The following is a 17,631-nucleotide window of genomic DNA, read 5'->3' on the forward strand; positions in this document are numbered from 1 at the left end:
TGAATCCTCCTAAATTGCATTGATTTATCCTAAAGATTTCACTTGAATTGGAATTTGGTTATTCACCATGTATGAGGATCCCCGCTAAGCATCCATGGTTGAATGGTTAAAGGGCCCAACTCATAATTGGCAAATTTGTAGGTTCAATTCCTATTGGATGCATGCCAATAGGACCCTCCAATAAAATAAGTCTATTGGAATTGGCTTTGTATCAATGGAATCTCATCATCCATACATAATGAATGGTGTGGTATATTCATATCATAACATATGAACAGTAAGAACTAGCATTTTTATTGAGACTAGAACTCATAGGGAAGAAAATAGATTTATGGATGGAATCAATATACTTCTAATGTTGAAAAATCAACATTAGAAGCATTGGGTTATTGTTGAAAGAAAAGTATTCGGTTATTGTTGAAAAATCAATATACTTCTAATGTTGAATCAGGATCAACTAGGACAGAAATAAAGCATTGGGTCGAACTTTACTTTGGTGTCAAGGTAATAGCTATGAATTATCATCGACTCCCAGGAAAAGGTAGAAGAATGGGACCTATTATGAGATATACAATGCATTACAGACATATGATCATTATGCTTCAACCGGGTTATTCTATTCCACCTGTTAGAAAGAAAAGAACTTAAATTAAAATACTTAATAGTATCGCGATACATTTATACAAAACTTCTACCCTGAGCACAAGCAAAGGAACCGTAGACAGTCAAGTGAAATCCAATCCATGAAATAATTTGATCTATGGGCAGCATCGTTGTGGTAAAGGTTGCAATGCTAGAGGAATCATTATCGTAGGGCATAGAGGGGGAGGTCATAAGCATCTATACCGTAAAATCAATTTCCAACAGAATGAAAAAGACATGTATGATAGAATTATAACTCTAGAATATGATCCTAATCAAAATGCATACATTTGTTTCATACACTATGGGGATGGTGAGAAAAAATATATTTTACATCCCAGAGGGGATATAATTGGAGATACCATTGTTTATGGTACAGAAGTTCCTATAAAAATGAGAAATGCTCTGCCTTTGAGTGCGGTTTAAACTATTGATTTATGTAATTGGAAGTAACCAATTAGGTTTACGATGAAACCTAGAAATTGATCATTGATCCAATTTGAGTACCTCTATAAGATAGAACTCAACAAAAAACTGAAGAGTAACGGTAGCAAGTGATTGAGTTCAATAGTTCCTCATATAAAATTATTGACTCTACAGATATGGTAATATGGAGAAGAGAAAATTGTTTCAAGCACCAATAGAACCAGAAACGCCCCTTGTTTCAAAGAGAGGAGGCCGGGTTATTCACATTTCATTTGATGGTCAGAGGCAAATTGAAAGCTAAGTAGTGGTAATTCTAAGGATTCCCGGGGCGAAAAATAGAGATGTCTCCTACGTTACCCGTAATATGAGGAAGTATCGACATAATTTCATAGAGTCATTCGGTCTGAATGCTACATGAAGAACATAAGCCAGATGAAGGAACGGGAAGACCTAGGATGTAGAACATCATAACATGAGTGATTCGATAGATTTTGATTCCTATATATCCACTCATGCGGTACTTCATTATATGATATATATAAGAATTATATATATATATATATATATAAGATCCATCTGTATAGATATCATCATCTACATCCAGAAAAGTCGTATGCTTTGGAAGAAGCTTGTATAATTTGGGAAGGGGTTTTGATTGATCAAAAAGAAGAATCTACTTCAACCGATATGCCCTTAGGCACAACCGTACATAACATAGAAGTCACACTTGGAAAGGCTGGACAATTAACTAAAGCAGCAGGTGCTATAGAGAAATTGATTGCAAAAGGGGGGAAATCAGCCACATTAAAATTACTTTATGGGGAGGTCCGTTTGATACCCAAAAACTACTCAGCAACAGTCGGATAAATGGGGAATGTTAGGGTGAACCAGAACATAGTTAATATCTATAGCATATTTAGTTAATATGTATAGCATATATAGTTAACTATTTTAATTTTTTTAATTTTTTTTTTTTGCTTTTAATTTAAATATATATATATATATATAACTATTACAAATTATAAACAAATAGGTCAATTTACACCATTTATCATTTTTTTTTCATTCTTCAAACTAAAAGAAGAAAAAATGGAATTGAAACCTTTAAATTTAAATGTAAAATAAAAAAATTGAAAAGAGGATATCGAAAATAAAAATTTCTACATAACGACAGAATGGGTATGTTGAAGTAAAGATAAAGTAAAGAAAAAATTTAAGTAAAAAAAAATCCTAAAGGAGCAGTACCAAACTTCTTGCTAGAACAAGAAATTGATTACTGCTTCTTTATGTTCAATAACTCAGTATACACTAATACCAAAGTCTTATCCATTTATAGATGGAGCTTCTACCTCAGCTAGATCTAGAGGGTGTTGAAATGTGGTGATCTTGCCACAATGTGCAAGGTAGTTCGGTTACACTTACACTCTTTATTTTGCAACATCAAAGACCAAAAATTATTTATGTTTATGCATTTTATTTTATCTTGTAATTTTTAAGAACAATATCCTTTTTTGTAATTCCCTAAGCTAAATTAACTAAAGCTTAAGGCCTTTTTTGTCTAGTTGCTGGAATTGTATTTCCAGCAACATAAGTCCACTTCCTTGGATGCCGTTTGATGAAGGTTTTGGATTTGGATCTGAATTTTGGATATACTAAACTAGAAACAAAGAAGAAGAATCAACAAAAAGAATGGCCCAATTTGGAGCTAGGAAGACTGAGTTAAGCCCTAAACAATCTGACCCTTGTGCAGTTTTGTTGCCCATAAAACTGGGCCAAAACTGCCTCGGGTTTGATTACTTTTGAATGGGTAAATGGACTTTGTTTTATCTGATTTTTGCCTAGAACACAGTTTAAAATTTAAAAAGGCTTCCCTCCAATTTTCAAGTCAAATGGAGCTGGTTTTCCAATTCAAATGCCTCAGACAAGCTGAACTGCCCATTAAAGAAGGTTTCTTGCATGCCCAGCACATTGATTAGAGTTAGTTGAGGTAGTTTTGCTTGGTTGGTTACTTTTAATGCTTTTGTATTTATTGCTCAATATGGCAGCATGTCTTATTGTCTTTTTTATGTATTTAAAAGTATGAAAATTGTAATGAAAAAGTTGAGAAAGTAATATTCAAAAAAATATATTTTGAAAAAACAACAATTTTGGCTCTCTCTCTCTCTCTCTCTCTCTCGACTACTACATTTGTTTTCTTCTTCTTCCCAAAAGCTAACAACCTTCTCAAGAACCCTAAACCTCAATTAAAACCAGAAACAAAACCTTGACAAACCCAAAAAAAAATAAAATCAAGAACCAAGAACCAACAACAATCATTCTTGACTAACACCTTGAATGATTGTGCTCTAGAGTACAACAACATAAACCTACAACAAATTCCATCACGGTATCAGAGCATAGTGTAATTTCTTAGGACCTTGTGAGCTATCAACCTAGGCCATTTTATTTATGAAGGATCCCCCACCTAAAGCCTTCCAACCGAAACCAAAAAAAAAAAAAAAAACCATTTTATTTGTGAGAGGATCCCCCACCTAAAGCCTTCCAACCAAAACCAAAAACCTCTCAAAAAGGCTAGTTGAAACTTACCAAAACACCACCACCCGAGAGCTTGTTCTTGTGTCCATTTTTCAAAACTTTTCAAAAACCATTTTTTTCAAATGGCCTCACAATCCTTTGCAACCCCAACACCACCTATGTTTGAAGGCCAAAACTATTCCATTTGCAGTATAAAAATGAAAGTCTACCTTCAAGCCTTTGGTTTATGGGAAGTCATAGAAGAAGGTTATGTAGTGGAAGAGTTGAGAGCTAATGCAACCCAAACACAAAGAAATGCACATGAGGCCGAAGTTGCCAAAGGGTTCAAGGCCCTCATTACCTTGCACTCCTCCATGAGTGATTCCATTTTTACAAGGATAATGTCATGCACAAGTGCTAGAGAGGTTTGGATAAAGCTTCAAGAGGAGTTCCATGGAAATACCAGAACTCAGCAAATGCAAGTTTTAAACCTAAGAAGAGAGCTTGAGACCTTGAAGATGAAGGAGAATGAGCTTGTCAAGGATTTCACGGAAAGGATGCTCAAAGTGGTAAATCAAATTTGGGTCCTTGGTGAGCAATTGACCGATCAAAGGGTAGTAGAGAAAGTATTGGTGAGCTTACCCGAAAGGTTTGAAGCTAAGATTTCCTCCCTTGAAGAATCTAAAAATCTTAGTGAAATAACCTTGAGTGAGCTCATCAATGCTCTTCAAGCAACTGAACAAAGGAGAGCTATTAGAAAGGAGGAGACTATAGAGAGTGCATTCTATGGTGGCCACGGCAACAAAAAGAAGAATAAAGGAAGGAAGAGCAACAACACCAACCAAACTAGTTTTACAACCAACAACAACTCAAACAACAACAAAAGTGGATGGGATGATCAACAACAACAACAACAAAGCCATCAAAACTGAGGAGGCATCCACCTTGCCCTCATTGCAAGAAGCTTGGACATCCACCATCCAAGTGTTTTTGGAGGCCGGATGCATCTTGTGAAAGATGTGGAGGAGAAGGCCACATTGCCAAAGTATGCAAGCAAAGGAGCCAACAAGCCAATGTGGTTAATGAAGAAGTCGAGAACCTATTTGTGGCCACATGCCTTAAGGCCACAAGTAGTGGTCTCGGTTGGCTTGTGGATAGTGGTTGCTCACACCATATAAGTTTCCAAAAGGATGGTTTTATGGAGCTTGACCGAAACTACAAAACCAAAGTGAAGATTGGTGATGGCCGGTTCATGGAAGTAGAAGGCAAAGGAGATGTGTGCTTGAACACCAAGGAAGGTACCAAAATTATAAAAGATGTGCTATATGTTCCTAGTTTATGTGAAAACTTGCTTAGTGTAGCACAATTGGTAGAAAGAGGCTTTGCTTTGAATTTTGCAAAAGATGGATGTATTATATATGATGCTTGTGGTAATGAGCTGTTTAAGGTACCATTGAAAGACAAAAGCTATAGATTTGACCTAGTTAATAATGAACAAGCCTTAAAAACCAAAGTGGAGTCCATTTCTCAACTTTGGCATAAAAGGCTTGGGCATTCTAGCTATGGTGCCATGAAAAACACCAATGCCATTGTGAAGGACATGCCAAAGATTGAGGAGATGAGAAGCCTATGTGATGTATGCCAACTAGGGAAATCCACACGGCTTCCATTCCCTAAAGCCAATTCATGGAGAGCTAAGGAGAAGCTTGAGCTAGTCCATTCGGATGTGTGTGTACCGATGAGTTTGTCATCAATTGGAGGTTGTAAGTACTTCCTAACCTTCATTGATGACTACTCAAGGATGTGTTGGGTATATTTTCTAACAACCAAGTCACAAGTGCTTGAGAAGTTCATGGAATTCAAGAAGATGGTGGAAACCTAAAGCAATGCAAAGATGAAGTGCTTAAGAACCGACAATGATGGAGAGTATACAAGCTTGACTATGGAGGACTTTTGCAAAGAAAATGGAATGGTGCATCAATTCATAACACCATACACCCCACAACAAAATTGTGTTTGTGAGAGGAAAAATAGGACCTTGATGGAGATGGCAAGGTGCATGATACATGAGAAGAACATGCCAAAGAAGTTTTGGGCCGAAGCCATATACACGGCTAGCTACATCCAAAACCGAGCATACACAAAAGCCAATGAGTCCAAGACACCCTATGAGACATGGTATGGAGAAAAACCATCTTTGGACAACATAAAAATCTTTGGAAGTGTTTGTTTTCTCCATGTTCATCCACACATGAGAGACAAGCTTGACAAAAGGGCAAATGTGGGCATCTTGGTCGGCTTTAGTGAGGTTAGCAAAGGTTTTAGGATTTTCAACTTGGAAACCAAGAAACTTGTGGTAACAAGGGATGTGAGGATTGATGAAGATGTTTTTTGGGATTGGACAAAGGAGGAGCTTCTTGTCCATGAAGATAATGCTCGATTGGATGATGAAGAAGAAGAAGAAACCAATGACAATGACAATGAAGAAAATGAAGATGATGAGGAGGATGCACTTGAGACCATTGGAGCCGAATTGGAGATTAGAGATGGTGTTAGAGGAGAAAGGCCATTGTCCAAAATATATGAAAGGTGCAATGTTGCCTTAAGTGATCCTACCAATGCTCAAGAAGCTATGCAAAAGAAAGAGTGGATGGAGGCCATGCAAACCGAAATGGATACGATAGAAAAGAATGAAACTTGGTCTTTGGTTTCTAAACCTAAAAACAAAAAACCAATTGGTGTAAAGTGGATCTTTAGGACCAAGTTCAACCTGGATGGAACAATATGCAAGCACAAGGCAAGGCTTGTGGCAAAAGGCTATGCACAACAAGCGGGTGTAAATATGGAGATACGTTTGCACCGATTGCAAGAATGGAGACCATAAGGCTTATCCTATCCATCTCGGCCTCAATGTCATGGAAGGTGTACCACCTTGATGTAAAGTCGGCTTTCTTGAATGGTGTGCTTCAAGAGGAGGTTTATGTCAAGCAACCCGAGGGCTTCATTGTTCAAGGACATGAGGACAAACACAAGGCACTTTATGGGTTAAAGCAAGCACCTAGGGCTTGGTATGGCAAGATTGATGGTTACTTGATCTACCAAGGCTTTAGGAGGAGTTCAAATGAGCCAACACTATACATAAAGAATGAAGAAGGCATGGTTGTTATCTCACTCTATGTGGATGATTTGTTGGTCACGGGTGAAAATGAAAAGAATGTGGAAGTTTTGAAAAATGAACTTGAAAAGGAGTTTGACATGTCAAGCCTTGGTGAAATGAATTACTTCCTTGGAGTGGAAGTGATGCAATGTTCTAGGGGTATCTTCATATCTCAAGAGAAATACATCAAAGATCTTTTGAAAAAGTTCAACCTTGATGAATGCAAGCCAATGTCAACACCAATGAGCCAATGAGACAAATACAAAAAGGAGGATGGCACACTAAAGGTAAACCCGACCCTATATAGAAGCATGATAGGAAGTTTGCTCTATGTATGTTCATCAAGACCAGATATTATGCATGCCACATGTGTTTTGTCTAGATATATGCAAGCACCATCCCAAAATCATTCTGTAGGTGCCAAAAGAATTTTTAGATACGTAAAAGGAACACAAGACTTTGGAGTTTGGTATGATAGGCAAGATGTGATGAGACTAATGGCCTACTCAGATAGTGATTGGGCTGGATGCTTGGATGATATGAAGAGCACTTCAGGGTATCTTTTCTTACTTGGTAGTGGACTATTCTCATGGAATGCAAAGAAGCAAGCAACAACCGCTCAAAGCACCGCCGAAGCCGAGTACATTGCTTGCTCTTCATGTGCAGATCAATGCATTTGGCTTAGAAAATTATTGGAGGACCTTAGTTATCCTCAAGAGGGTTCAACCATCATCAAATGTGACAACACTTCAGCCATATCAATAGCCAAGAACCCCATTCAACATGAAAGGACAAAACACATACCGGTGAAGTATCACTCTTTGAGGGAGTTTGAAGAAAATGGAGAAGCAAGCTTGGAATATATCAAGACCGAAGATAACCTTGCAGATTTCTTCACCAAGTCACTTCCAAAAGAAAGATTTGAGACCTTGAGGAAGCTTCTCAATATTTCAAGCAAGAACACCAAGGAGGAGTGTTGAAATGTGGTGATCTTGCCACAATGTGCAAGGTAGTTCGGTTACACTTGCACTCTTTATTTTGTAACATCAAAGACCAAACATTATTTATGCTTATGCATTTTATTTTATCTTGTAATGTTTAAGAACAATATCCTTTTTTGTAATGCCCTAAGCTAAATTAACTAAAGCTTAGGGCCTTTTTTGTCTAGTTGCTGGAATTGTATTTCCAGCAACATAAGTCCACTTCCTTGGATTTCGTTTGATGAAGATTTGGGATTTAGATCTGAATTTTGGATATAATAAACTAGGAACGCAGAGGAAGCAGAAGCAAAAACAATGGCCCAATTTGGAGCTAGGAAGCCTGAGGTAAGCCCTAAACAATCTGACCCTTGTGCAGTTTTGTTGCCCAGAAAACTGGGCCAAAATTGCCTCGGGTTTGATTACTTTTGCATGGGTAAATGGACTTTGTTTTATCTAATTTTTTGCTAGAAGACATTTTAATATTCAAAAAGGCTTCCCTCCAATTTTCAAGTCAAATGGAGATGGTTTTCTAATTCAAATACCTCAGACAAGCTGAAATGCCCATTAAAGAAGGTTTCTTACATGCCCAGCACATTGATTAGAGTTAGTTGAGGCAGTTTGGCTTGGTTGGTTACTTTTAATGCTTTTGTATTTATTGCTCAATATGGCAGCATGTCTTATTGTCTTTTTTATGTATTTAAAAGTATGAAAATTTTAATGAAAACGTTAAGGAAGTAATATTCAAAAAAACATATTTTGAAAAAACAACAATTTTGGCTCTCTCTCTCTCTCTCTCTCTCTCTCAACTACTACATTTGTTTTCTTCTTCTTCCCAAAAGCTAACAACCTTCTGAAGTACCCTATACCTCCGTTAAAACTAGAAACAAAACCTTAACAAATCCAAAAAAAAACAAAATCAAGAACTAAGAACCAACAACAATCATTCTTGACTAACACCTTGAATGATTGTGCTCTAGGGTACAACAACATAAACCTACAACAAATTCCATCAGAGGGAAGTTATAAGCATTACGTTCATGCATACCTTCCATACCCAAGTTAGCATGGTTGATAATATCAGCCCAGGTATTAATTACACGACCTTGACTATCAACTATAGATTGGTTCACATTTAAACCATTTAAGTTAAAAGCAATAGTGCTAATACCTAAAACAGTGAACCAAATACCTACTATAGGCTAAGTAGCTAGGCAGAAGTGTAAAGAATGAGAGTTGTTGAAACTAGCATATTGGAAGATTAAATTGTCCAAAATAACCATGAGCAGCTATGATATTGTTGGTTTCTTCCTCGTGACTGAATCTGTAACCTTCATTAGCATATTCATTTTCTGTGGTTTCCTTGATCAAACTAGAAGTTACCAGGGAACCATGCGTGGCACTAAATAAGGAGCCGTCGAATACACTAGCTATGCCTAACATGTGAAATGGGTGCACAAGGATGTTGTGCTCAGCTTGGAATACAATCATGAAGTTGAAAGTACTAGAGATTCCTAGAGGCATATAGTTAGAAAAGCTTCCTTGACCAATTGGATCGATCAAGAAAACAGTAGTAGCAGCTGTAACAGGAGTTGAATATGCAACAGCAATCTAAGGGCGCATACCCAGATGGAAACTTAGTTCCCACTCATGACCCATATAACAAGCTACACCAAGTAAAAAGTGTAGAACAATTAGCTTATAAGGACCACCATTGTATAACCATTCATCAACGGAAGCCGCTTCCCATACCAGCTAAAAATGCAAACTTATCACTGCAAAAGTAGGAATAATGGCACTAGAAATAATATTGTTTCCATGAAGTAGAGATCCAGAAACCGGTTCATGAATACCATCAATATCTACAGGAGGGGCAGCAATGAAAGCGATAATAAATATAGAAGTTACGATAAATAAAGTAGGGATCATCAAAACACCAAACCATCCAATGTAAAGACGGTTTTCAGTGCTAGTTATCCAGTTACATAAGCAACCTTATAGGCTTTTGCTTTCGCGTCCCTCTAAAATTGCAGTCATGGTAAAATCTTGGTTTATTTAATTATTAATCATTAGGGACTCCCAAGCACATGAATTTTCTATAAATAGATAATTGAGGGCTTGTTATTCAACAGTATAACATGACTTATATACCCATGTCAACCAATATTCAACATCCATAGATATATCAAGGTTTTTATCTATCTAGATTCATCCATTTTTTTTTAATAAACTAAATAAATAAATTGAATAAAAATAAAATGAAAATAAGATAAGTTACAAAATTTGGATTAAAATTCATATTTAATTTAGATACATATGATTTCGATAGAATAATTAGAATGGGTTGCTTGGCACTCGAACTGGCAACTAGTCAGATGGAGTAGATAATTTATTTCATAGAATTAGAAAATAAAAAATAGGTAAAAATCTCTCTCCAAACCGTTCTTGCATTTTTCATTGCACACGGCTTTCCCTATGTATACATCTAAAATCCAGCTCCTTTCCTAGACAAGCCTCTAAGAAAGTTGAATATTCAGTTAATCAACCCTTACTCTTACTGCATGAACATTACATAATAGATGACTAAATAAATTTTTTGTTATCTCTTCAGCATTTAAGGATAATTTCCATTTCCATGGTCGAACAGCCTATCATTCATGATTGACCAAATCATTGATGCAAACAATACCCAAATACTAAATTGGCCCTCTATATAATCTTCAAAAAGTCGAATAAGTTCTTGGAAAAATCAAAGAAAGAACCCCTTCTTCTTGGATAAAGAACTCTTCCAATAATTCAAAACCTAATCTTTTCAAAAAAACCCGTACAGTACTTTTGTGTTTACGAGCCAAATTTTTAAGACAAGAAAGTCGAAGTATATATTTTATTTGATACAAACTCTTTTTTTTTTTTTTTTTTAGGATCTGCTGAAATAATGAGAAAGATGTCCTAATGCGTTATAAAATTTCATATTAGCCAATGATCCAATCATTTGGCTAATTAGAACTAATGTATCAAGCTTCTTTATAGCATTATGCATTATAAATGAATTTTCTAGTATTTGACTTCGTACCACTGAAAGATGATAACGTAAAAAGTCAAAAGAATGGTTGGCTAATTGGTTTATATAGATCCTTCCTGGTTGGGCCCACACATAAAAATGACATTGCCATAAAAGGATAAGAAAATATTTCCATTTATTCACTAGAAGAGGCGTGTCTTTTGAAACCAAAATCGATTTTCCTTGATATCTAACATAATGCATGAAAGGCTCCGTGAAGAACTATAAGATCACCGGAAAATCATTAGAAAAGACTTCTTGTAGAGGCTGGTTTATTTTTCCATAGAAATAAATTCACTCAAAAAATACCCCAGAAGATGTTAATTGTAAATGAGAAGATCGATTACGGAGAAAAAGTAAGATGGATTCATATTCATAAACATGAGAATTTTTTAGGAACAAGAAAAATCTTGAATTACTTTTCAAAAAAAAAAAGAAACAAATTTTTTTGGAGTAATAAAACTATTCCAATTATAATACTCGTGAAGAAAAAGTCGTAATAAACATAAAAAGGGGGCATCTTTCGCCTAATAGCGAAGGGTTTGAATCAATATTTCTAGATGAATTGGTTAGGGTATTCGTACATCTGATACATAATTTAAATGTGGGAATTTGTCCTCTAAAAATGGAAATATTGAATGAATTGATCGTAAATTAGAATATTTTATGATTTTTGACCTCGAAGATTCTAATCATAGGAATCATAAAGAAAATGGAATTTCCACAATGACTACAAATCCCTCGGATATTATTTGAGAATACAAATTCTTGTTGTACCTAAAACATTTATTTTGGCAGAATCATTAGCAAAAATAATCAAATGATTCTGGTGATACATTCAAGTAATTAAATGTTTTACAATTAGTAAACTAGATTTATTGTCATAACCTACATTTTCCAGCAAACTCGATCCATTTAAACCATGATCATGAGCAAATGCATAAATATACTCTTGAAAGATAAATGGATATAGGACTGGAGATATCTTTGAAATTCTTCCATTTGAAATTCAATTTGAACTGGAGATAAGGGGTTTATTGGGTTATCAAATGATACATAGTACGATACAGTCAAAACAAGGTATTATAGTACGAAAAAAATAGATACCTCGGAAAAAGATAAGACCATCGGTAGACTCTCTATCCTCTATTTTTTCATCTAAGTGGTTTATGTTCAGTCTAAGATAACAAGATGGTTAGAAATCCTTTATTTTTGCAATCCAATCGCTCCTTTGATTTAAAAAAAAAAAAAAAAAAGACTCTTTATCAATAGACTGCCTTCTTCTACACATTTATCTCCACCTCATAATGGAGAATACCTAATAGGTAGGACTCATAAAAAATGGATAATCCCTCATGGAAAAGCCTTTCCCGCATCGAGCATTAATATATTTTTAACATCCAATTAGTTCGGGTGATCATTGAAAAATGAAGACCAAAAGCTCGTTACTCTTTGTTTCCTTGTAATTGGGGCCACAGTTGGGCTCTGTCCATTTACTCACTCGGTCCGACTTGAAATTGATTTTCCAATGTCTTTTTTCCTGGCACACCAAGAATTCAAACAATTTAAACAAGGTTTTGGACATATCCAAAAAGAATGAAATATTCTCAGAATTCTCCATTGATACGACATGCTACTTTTTCCATTCATTCCTTGTAGGATCAGTCGCGATCTTACAAACTCTATCGATGGTATGGACGAATCCATTGTTTCATATAAATGTGTTAAAGATGCTAGCCACACTTAAAAGCCGAGTACTCTACCATTGAGTTAGCAAACCGAATAAAAGAATTAAAATGTGTAGATACGATCAGAATCCCAATAAAATAAATAAAGAGGTTGAATTGCATGGCATAATCACAACATCGAATTTGAAATGGCAAAAAAAATTGTATCATACAAAAAAAAAAACTTCTTGTATTATAGAAAATCCAATGAACCCATTCCTTGAATGAAATTAAATCTATGGCACAGAGAAAAATAGATCCATTTATCCATGATCGAGTTATATTTATTTGATACACTATTGTCAATATGAGAATTTGAGAAAAGAATACAATGGAGAACTAGAAAAAAATAAAGTATTATAAATTTAAATAAAAAAATAAGGACTTATGTTGGATTGGCACTACATAGCTAATCGACATATAGACAAATAAGGGATGTAGGTGTAAGAAAACAGTCATAACCAAAAAAAAAAAAAAAAAAAAAAAGAAGTAGTAGAAAAAAGCTCGAATTTAGTCAAGCAATCAATATAAGTAAAAGAAAAAAGCTTAATCCCCCTTTTTATTTGTTCATAGAAATCCAATTAACCCCCATTACCGTTAATGGTAATACCCAAAATCGAAAGTAGGAATACCAAATTAAAAGAGAATAGCAGAGAAAACACTATACAGAGCTCTCTACAAGTGATCTCCACCTTCTTTATTTATACATTTCTTATATATTTCATCTCTTATATATTTCATTTTGATATATTTCCGTAAAACCGCCCTCTTTCTTTGAAATATCATGAACAGTTCCTATAGCCTAAGCGCCTTTTTTAAGGAAATATAGAATAGCAGGAACATTTAAATAGGTATGATTCTTTATCGAGGTCATAAAAACCCATTTTTCGAAGATCTCTTCCTTCTCTTCTAGATTGAACATCAATTGCAACGATTCGATAAATGGCTCATTGGGATAGATGAACAATCCCCCCTAGAAACGTATAAGAAGTTTTCTCCTCGTACGGCTCAAGAAAATTGGAAATTATATCTATGTGTACAATGATAAGGTCAAATATATCCATAAAATCATCAAATCAACTAGACTATGATTTGAATACTTATTCTTTCCTCCACCAAAAAAATTATTCGTATTTAGAATTCGCACCCTCATAACTCAAGTTGGATAAATCTCAAATAACTCAAGGAAACCTTTTAAGCATTTCATTTATTCAATGGTCCCTAACCCCCCTTTTGTCTATCTCTTTTAGAATCTCTTTGATTCTGCACTCTAATTTAGTTATTGGGACAATCGAAAATGGTATTTCCTTGTTTCAGGATCCTTTGTCTTTGCCTTGAATCATTAGGTTTATACATTACTTTGGTGATTTTGAATCGTTTCAAAATGGCAACAACATACCCTTTTTTATGATTTCTTTCTATCAAAGAATCATACGACTGAGTGATTCTTGTGTAATACATTTTTGATTTGATCAAAAAAGTTTTACCAATTCCAAAAAATTTGAATTTTGAATTTGAAACTTGCTTGAATTGGATCCTTTCGATTTATATATGGAAAATATATTTACAAATATATTTATGAAGTTGTCCTAATTTATTGATTAATACTAACCCTAGATTCTTGCCTCCAAGAAATGAATCAATACTTTTTACTCGAGCTCCATCATGTATGATTTACATCATGCCCCCAAAAAAAAATGAGAGTTCTATTGAAACAGAAGAAACAATGTCGAGTCAAGAGCACTTTCATTCATCTATAATTCCTGTATAATAAAAAATGGCGGATGTAAGAATCCATAACGGATCGTGTCCTTCAAGTTGCGCGTTGCTTTCTACCAATTGTTCTAAACGAAGTTTTACCATAACATTCCTTTAGTTTGGAACCAGTATGTAATTGATTCAATTATGGAATCATGAATGGTCATTGATTCAGTCGATACGTAGTAATCTATACTTTTTCTTTCTATATGATAATATGAATGGTTAGGTTCTAACGAAGTCTCAGAACAAATTCAATTTAATTCCCAATACATATATTTATTTTAACATATATTTTATTTCATTATTTATTTATTTAATATAATGAAATATAAATAAAATATGAATACCACCAATAAAATAAAAAATTTCTTTTTGAATTTGCACCTTCAAGTAACTTGATAGTGGTAGGATAAATTTACTAATTTCATACTTCTTCGAGTACTACGAACTCATAAGAAATCATCAAAAAGATTTAAGTAATTGAAAAATTTCCGGACTCAAGATCATTATTTGAATAACATTTAAAAGTAAGGACCACATTTTAGCATCCGAAGAGAAATCCATATTTGTATTAAACCATCAATGATTAAAAAACTAGATAGCTAAAAAATCCAATTTATTTTTTCAGTGAACTAGTGGATAAAGACTGGTGTAAGGTAAAGTTGTTGTTTTTTCATACTGATTTCTAAAATTGGAATCGAAATAACAATAATATGCGACCCCTATACAGATAGACTAAGAAATTGTTACCGAAACGAATTATAGATATTTTATGTTAAATATTTAACATTTAGGTATCACAAATGGATCCAATTATATCTGCGTGTTATTTGAACATGATTCAATTTGTGAAAAAGATATGATTCAAAGAAGAATTATTAAGAATAGTAATAAAATTTTTCTAATCCAATGTTATACTCTTAAACAGAAAGGTGTTTTATTTTAAAAGTCAATCTTTTTTCTGATATATAGTATTATATATATTATAATGCTATAATGGGTTGGGCATGCTCTGGGACTGAAGGATTCGAACCTCCGAATAGTGGGACCAAACCCTATTGCCTTACCACTTGGCCACACCCCATTTCTATTTGACCCTAATAAACACTAATATTGGTATTGGTTGTTCGTCAACTCCAGTATAAATATCTATAAAATATAAAGATTGTTGCTAGAATTTTAATATGTGTCGATACAGAATTAAATTTAAATTATTGATCATTACATAGAACTCAATTCAGATATTGTATGAAAATATGATTTATTCTATTCTCTTTTGATTTAAGAATTGAAGGATTTTTGATTGGGGGAGTTCAAATCAAAGAAGGTTTTTAGGGTCTATCTTATTTAGTTTTATTCATTTTCCCTTCTATCAATAACTCAACTTATTAATAACGCAATCAAAATAATACAATTATCTTCAATAACAAAAATAAGAAAATATTTGTTATTCTTAATATATTTAGTTTGATCTGGATCTGTCTTAATTCTACCCTTTATTCAAACAATTTTTCATCGCCTTCGCTTTTTTGAATCCAATCGTAGATGTTATGCTAGTAATACCTGTGCTATTTTTTCTCTTAGCTTTTGTTTGGCAAGCTGCTATAAGTTTTCGATGAGATCTTTTATAACGTCTTAGCCAAATTCACGATTGATTCGAAAAAAAAAATTCTAACATAAAGCTTGATAAGATTAGATAGGTTTTAGAGTATGAACTCTCGATTCCAATATTGAAATTTGTGTACAGCCACGACAAATTTGGATCAACCCATTTCCTTATTATGACCTATTTTCCATTGAAAGGCCTTATTGGAGGACTTACAATGCCAAATTGTGGGTATGAATGAAAATTTTTGGTAATGAAAAACTTCACTTATCCACTAATATTATAAATATTACAAATGCATTTTTTGAAAATTTCATTTTCTATTTCTAAAAAAAACATTATTTGTTGGTGTCAAAATACAAAATAAAAAGAGTAGGGTATGCGGTCTAAAATAAAATACCGAATCTATTCTCTTTTTTCTTAAAAAATAATTTTGAAGATTGTGTAATGCTTACTCTCAAACTATTTGTTTACACGATAGTAATATTCTTTGTTTCGCTCTTTATCTTCGGATTCTTATCTAACGACCCAAGGCGTAATCCTGGACGTGAAGAAAAAAAAGAAAAAAAAGAAAAAAAAAGAAATAAGGTTTGCTTCCATGATTTTAAAACGTTCTTAGCTTAGTAGGATTTTATCTATTCTACACTGAATTCGTGAGAAATTTGAAAGAAAAGAATAAGATATTGATGACAATGGAAAAAGAGGGATTCGAACCCTTGGTACGAAAAACTCGTATAAGGGATTAGCAATCCAATGCTTTCGTCCACTTAGCCATCTCTCCCCCGATTGAAAGGAGGTAATTACTATGTTCCATCACAAAAATAAGGCTTGAAAAAAGCCCTTCTATTTTTTTTTTTCTTTTCTTTAGTGTTTTTTATTATTTTATTATATATAATATATATACAATAGTTTATATAATAGATACGGAATGATAATGATATAAAATCAAATTCCATTTAGACCATTTAGATAAAATAAAAGCATTTATATTATAGAATTAGATAGTATAAAATGTATATAAAACGTATGCATATATGTTATATATAATTCTATAATCATATAACATATATGTATAAAGATATAACATATATGTATAAAGAAAAGACTTGAAAGAGATATCAACAATCCAATCTACACAATCTACAATAGTCCAATATATAAATCCAATATAAATGAAATAAATATAAAAAATCCAATATAAATCAAATCTAAAAATGGAATCTATATTTGTTAATATGTTTAACATATATTTTTTAGATTTTTTAATAGATTTATATAATTAATATATGTTTAATAGATATATTCTGTATTTTATATAATATATAAATAGAAAAAAGAAATACAAAAATGAAAAAATTGAAATAATGACAAAAAATTATTTATTATTAATAATAAATAAAAAACCCTCTTTGAGTTCGTCCGGAAGGGCCCTTTATTTCCACGGCTTGGCCTGGTCAGTACCTAGCCGGGCTGGACTTCTTTTGTTCTGTTCAATCATAATAAGATAAAATGATTTATTTAATTTGAAAACAATTAATTTGAAACCAAAACAAAAAGACTTGTTATTGAAACAACAAAAGTCATAAAAAGACTTATTTTGATATAGAATCAAAGCGAGATTTCTTATCTTCTTTATTTATTTATTTTTTTTGTTTACTGATATTTTACTGAAATAAAAAATAAATAAAAATATGTATATAATAAAAAACCAAACTATGGATTCATGCACAATGCATTTTTTTCTGATCCTATCTTTTGAT

General features: G+C 33.4%; 1 pseudogene; it reads right to left on the reverse strand.

The window, feature by feature from the left end:
- Positions 1-8,579: 8,579 nt before the first annotated feature.
- LOC125424068 (photosystem II protein D1-like) lies at positions 8,580-9,753 on the reverse strand (annotated as a pseudogene).
- Positions 9,754-17,631: the final 7,878 nt, after the last annotated feature.

Source organism: Ziziphus jujuba, chromosome 9, assembly GCF_031755915.1.
Source record: "Ziziphus jujuba cultivar Dongzao chromosome 9, ASM3175591v1".
In the NCBI taxonomy this organism is placed as follows: domain Eukaryota; kingdom Viridiplantae; phylum Streptophyta; class Magnoliopsida; order Rosales; family Rhamnaceae; genus Ziziphus; species Ziziphus jujuba.